We start from the raw sequence: 5,883 nt of genomic DNA, 5'->3' as shown, positions 1-5,883 counted from the left end.
GCGCAGGATTGCTTGAGCATGGAGATGTAACCAGTGTAAAAGAATACATCAAAAAGACTTGTCCATTTTATGATGACCTACACGCAATTTTTACACGGCGCATCAATATCCAGCCACCAGCAATCTATCAGTCTTCAGAGCCAGTGTTGACCTTGGAGAATAATGAAGAGGAAGTGTTACTAGAAATTGATTGCGAAACATCTACGAGTGTATTCCGACGTATTTTTTCGCACTGAATCCGAATCCGAAGCCAGAATACTCAAATTGGCTCCCGTTTTTGAGATAATCTCAAAAAACTGAAAAAAGAAATAAAATTTTTTTTCAGATCCTACGGTAGTGTATTTTGATGTATTTTTTCCCGCTGAATCCGAATCCGAAGCCAGAATACTCAAATTGGGTCCCGTTTTTGAGATAATCTCAAAAAACTGAAAAAAAAAATAAATAACTGAAAAAAGAAATAAACATTTTTTTCAGATCCTACGGTAGTGTATTTCGATGTATTTTTTCCCGCTGAGTCCGAACCTGATGCAAAAATTTGCATATTGGCTCAAATTCCTTGGGAAAACAACGACGCCATTTTCATATGGTCGAACAAATGAATGACTTTCGACCCTGTCTCGAGGTATCCAAAAGCGCCAAGTTCGTGCCTCTGGGATAAAAACTCTCTTTACTTGTATCTGTAACCAGGGCACCTCCACGTGGTGACGGTGGGCAACGGAACCATACTGGCAGAGTCCCTGGGTAAACGGCTGACGCCGTCATGGCAGGCACAAGCGAAAAGTGTTTTACGATGCAGGTTCTCGGAAGCCCAGTATCGGCGGCTGGTCAGGGTGGAAATGCAGGCCCGCAGGCGTCGTCATCCAGCGACTGCAGCTCTACAGTAGTGGGAAACTTGGCTACTGTAGGGAATAATGCGACAAGTCATGAATCAGCAGGTGAATCTGTTGAGCGATCAGATTTGAATCACAGTTGTAATAAGGACGTAAACAGTTTTTGTTATATTTGCAGCAAGTATGAGATTCCAAAGAGTCGGCGAAATGTAAATAAAAATGTTATGGAACTTTATAAAACTTGTTTTAATTTAGACATTACAAATCAAGATACTAACTGGGTTCCTAAAAAATATGTAATCTTTGCGAAAGAATGTTAAACGGTAAAGCAAAGCAAACGATTAAGGTTCCTTGCATTTGGAGAAAACCCCTTAATAAAGAAAATTGTTATGTTTGTATGACGGATTTAAAAGGTATCAACAATTCTAAAAAATCGAATTATTGTATGCAGAAGTTTCAAGCGTCACGAAACCAATTTTCTTATCTGATCAGGAGAGTAATGAAAATATGGATCTGTGCTGTTCTAATGATGAACATGTGATTACGGGATTTGAAGGTAATAACAGTACCGAAATCGATACAGATGAGAAAGAAATCGAAGATGATACTGATGAAGGAAGCGAAAATAATACTGAAGAAGGAAGCGAAAATGAAAGCACCGATGATGATGATTATACGCCGTCTGATATTCCAATCAAAAAAGAACTACTTCCAGCTAATCAAGAAGAGGTTAATGATTTGGTCAGAGATTTAGGTCTACCCAAAGATGGTTCTGAGTTGCTAACTTCATGGTTGAAAAGCAAAAACTTTACTTCTAATAAAGTAAAATCATCTTTCTATCGAAATAGGAAGAAAGAATTTCGAAAATATTTTATCTTTCAAAAAGACATTTCTTTAGTATATTGCCAAGATATAAATGGATTAATGAATGAACTGAAACCTGGATGTTATAAAAGCGAGAATTGGAGGTTATTTATTGATTCCTCAACAAAAAGTTTAAAGGCCGTGTTACTGCATAACACAAACAAATTTGCTTCGGTACCTGTAGCATATTCAAGAGTTACTAAAGAAGAATATGGAAAGTTAAATATAATACTAAATAAAATTAAGTATTCAGATCATAAGTGGCAAATCTGTGGGGACTTAAAAATCATAACCATTATACTAGGACAGCAATCTGGATTTACAAAAATGCCGTGTTTCTTATGCGAGTGGGACAGTAGAGATCGGGCAAATCATTACCTAAGAGAAAGAAACTTAAGCCAGGAACAAAGAATGTTATACAAAAACCCTTGGTCGATGCTTCTAAAATCCTTCTTCCTCCACTGCATATAAAGTTAGGACTTGTTAAGCAATTTATTAAGTCATTAAATAAAGAAGGAAGATGTTTCCAGTATATTGAAGAAATCTTTCCTAAAGTTTCGGATGCAAAGTTAAAGGAAGGAATATTAGATGGACCACAAATTAGGAAGATGTTAAGGGATAACATTTTAGTAACAAAAATGAATAAGAAAGAAAGAGATGCGGGGCTTAGTTTTAAAAATGTAGTTGAAAACTTTTTAGGAAACCATGGGAGTTTAAATTACAAAGAAATTGTTGCAAATTTGGTCAAGAACTTCAAAAACTAGTATGGTTGTTAAGAAAGAACATTCGACAAAAGTGTAAATGTATTTGTGTTGCAACATATTGTTGACGAATTGTCAGCATTATTAGCAGACGCATATACGAACCTATTTTAAATTTGCAACGGCCATGAATGTATGTATGTACTTATAATATGTATGAATATACAAATGTGTACTGCGTTATTATACGAGTATTTCCCAAAATTGCGATTCTAATCGCATATTTCACCATACCGCAGAGTATGAGTAAAAATAAAAGAAATAAAAAGAAAAAATGCGTTTTCGCAGAATTCAGAAGTGGGATAACATATTAAGTTTCAGAGTTAGAAAATGGGTGCACTAAGTGTTTTTATTTTTCAAAATTACGATTCTAATCGCATATTTCACCACACCGCAGATTATGAGTAAAAATAAAAGAAATAAAAAGAAAAAAATGCGTTTTCGCAGAAATCAGAAGTGGGATAACATATTAAGTTTCAGAGTTATAAAATGGGTGCACTAAGTCCTTTTATTTTTCAAAATTACGATTCTAATCGCATATTTCACCACACCGCAGATTTCTGAGTAAAAATTAATGAAATAAAAAGAAAAAATGCGTTTTCGCAAAATTCAGAAGTGGGATAACAAATTAAGTTTTATAATTAAAAAGTAGGTGTACTAGTTTATGTTATTTCTCAAAATTGTGATTCTAATCAGATGGTTCATCACATCGCACAGTAGTTACGAGTGTGTTCGAGCCGCTAAATAATTACTGCAATATTGCAACCCTGTTACTTTACTAATGCTCTGTACCTGATATTCAGCTGATACTGTGCAGCAATACTGCAATGTTTATTTTTCGTCGAACGTGTTGTTTAAAAAAATGGAAATTTTAACTTATTTGATAGCAGATGAGATGATGGAAAGGAGTCGTGATAATTTTTTAACAAACATGGACAAAAACAGGAGGAGAAGACATATGATAAAAGGCTTACTGTGTAACCATTGTTCCAAACAAAGAAAAGTGAGGAAAATGAAATACCTTTTGAAACTATTGCACTATACCCTGAAGATATCTTTTTTACTCATTTTCGGATGACTCGACACACATTTCTTGTAAATAATCAATTTGGATTATATAAATATGTATATGCATTTGGTATAATCGAAGTTATTTTATTTAGAAGTTACGTGAGGCTCTAAGCCCTTTCTGGTGCACAGCTGGCACCAAGTATTCGTTGGAGCAATCGTTGTATATCATTTTGTGGAAACTTGGCAACAGTAGGGTTGAAAATTGAAAAGGTCGAGCCAAGCAGCACGAGGAGATTTGGTGGCTCCCAAAACACTCAGGCTAAAAAGCCCATTGTATAAAAAACCATTAGTTACTTATAGAGGAATCTCCGATCGCTTTAATGTTGGAGAAGGAGCAGGACATAAACTATTTTTCAAAACCATCAAGACAATATGCTGCCTCTTGGCCGAGCATTATTCAACAGCAGAACTTAATGGAAAGTTTTCAAACAATTAGAACGAACTGTTTTCCATTCGTTATTGGATGCATGGACGGGATTCACTTTCAGATTAACACACCAAAGAATGACACTATAAGCTATTATGACCGCAAGGGAAATCATTCAATAATCATGCAGGTTGGTGGCATTTTCCATGGATGTCAGAAATGCATACGTATACAATAATACACATTTTTCGCTATTGTGATATTTTAGGCTATGTGCGATAGTAAGCTTCGTTTCTTAGACGTACTTTTCGGGTTTCCTGGAAACTGCCACGACGCTAACGTTTGGAGCAATAGTCCAATTTACAAAGGCATTACAACTGGTCAGGTTGATATTTCAAGTGGAGCTATAATATTAGCTGATTCCGCTTATCCACTGTCGAAATATTTAATGGTACCATATAGATAACGGGCATCTCACTACTGCTGACAAAAAGTTTAATTATCACCTTAGCTCTACCCGAGTTTTAACAGCATTGGCATTTTAAGGCAAAAATGCAAAATACTTAATCATATTGATATATTATCTCTAAAGAGCATCTCACAAGTGGTAATAGCGTGAGGTATATTGCATAATTTTATAATTAATAGTTGTGAAGATGAAAATAGTTTCCAAATATTGGCGATTGCGAGAATAATCCTGAAACGGAAATTACAGACAATATTAATGACACCAATGAAGGAATTTCTAGACGAAATGAGTTGAAAATGTTGTTTAATTCATAACAACTCATTTAAAAAACTTTATTTCATGTAAATAAAATACTAAATACTAAAACAAAAAACATTACTTCATTCAAAAAATAAGTACTCAATACTAATAAGTATTTGAAAAGGACTGAGATCAGTTTTTTTAAATGGTAATATCACTACAGCCTCTTTTTTCAAAAACTCCAGTAACTCGGTTGCTGGTATTTTACGTTTTTTATTACGAGCATTTACATCGTTCTCTTTTTCATTATTTAGAGATCTGTGATTGTTGCCTGGGCATTCATGAACTTCTCCATCATCTTGTGTAATTTTGTTGCAAGGAATGTCCAGGGAACTCTGCAGATTTTGAGATGGAAGAGAAATGGAATGTCTACTGTCATAAACGTCGTCGAATTCATTAAAAAATTCCCAAGTTGTGGCATCTCGTCCTGTACACTTGTTCCTCTTTTTAATTCTTTTGTAGGTTGCGAGCGATCATATTTAAAAATTTCTTCTGTAATTGATCTCTTGTAGGGCTGAGATCTGGAGCATCAGTTTTCATTTTATCCAGAACTTTGCCACAAAGAACATATTTCTTATCCCCCCACTTACAAACTTATCTTTCAGATCCAATCGACACCTGACCAACAACTTGGTTTCAGTAAAGCTTAGTTTTATGCTAAAAAGAAATAATAAAAAATATGTATTAGAACATAAAAATAACATTTTTTGCAAAATTAACTTACTTTTCCTCCTCCATCTCAAATGCGCAGTGAAAATTTTTATGTTGCGTATGATTTGCTAGTGATAAGCAACAGATTGTCAACATTTTGTTCAACGTACGCGTGATGTTGCCAGTGTTGCCGAATTTTTTCAGTAGAACGTGATGCTCTGTCATAAAAAGCAACACTGTCGCAATATTCACAGTTAGAACACACCCTTCCTTAGATATTATTCTTAAATGTCTCAATAATGTGGTCACATTTTGTTTTAAGATATATTTTTAAGGCGTTCATCGATTATAAATTCGAAAAAATATGAGCTATTGAGTTAAAACGTGGGAGGCCAAGATCAGCAGGTTTTGCAGAATGTCAGCGAAGTGCAAAGAATAGAAAATATTATTATGGAAAATTATTGTGCTGATGAAATTAATTTTTTTTTTTTAACTTTGATTTTAGACAAAAAACAAATGATCCCGTGATATTCACAATTTGTTACAAGAACACCAAAAGACCAACAACTG

General features: G+C 34.5%; 1 pseudogene; it reads left to right on the top strand.

Moving 5' to 3' along the window:
* Positions 1-760: 760 nt before the first annotated feature.
* On the top strand, positions 761-4,676 carry LOC129236964 (uncharacterized; annotated as a pseudogene).
* The last annotated feature ends 1,207 nt before the right edge of the window (positions 4,677-5,883 follow it).

Source organism: Anastrepha obliqua, chromosome 2, assembly GCF_027943255.1.
Source record: "Anastrepha obliqua isolate idAnaObli1 chromosome 2, idAnaObli1_1.0, whole genome shotgun sequence".
NCBI classification, from domain to species: Eukaryota; Metazoa; Arthropoda; class Insecta; order Diptera; family Tephritidae; genus Anastrepha; species Anastrepha obliqua.
The sequence above is the reverse complement of the archived record's forward strand: the minus strand, read 5'-3'. Positions and strand labels throughout refer to the sequence as shown.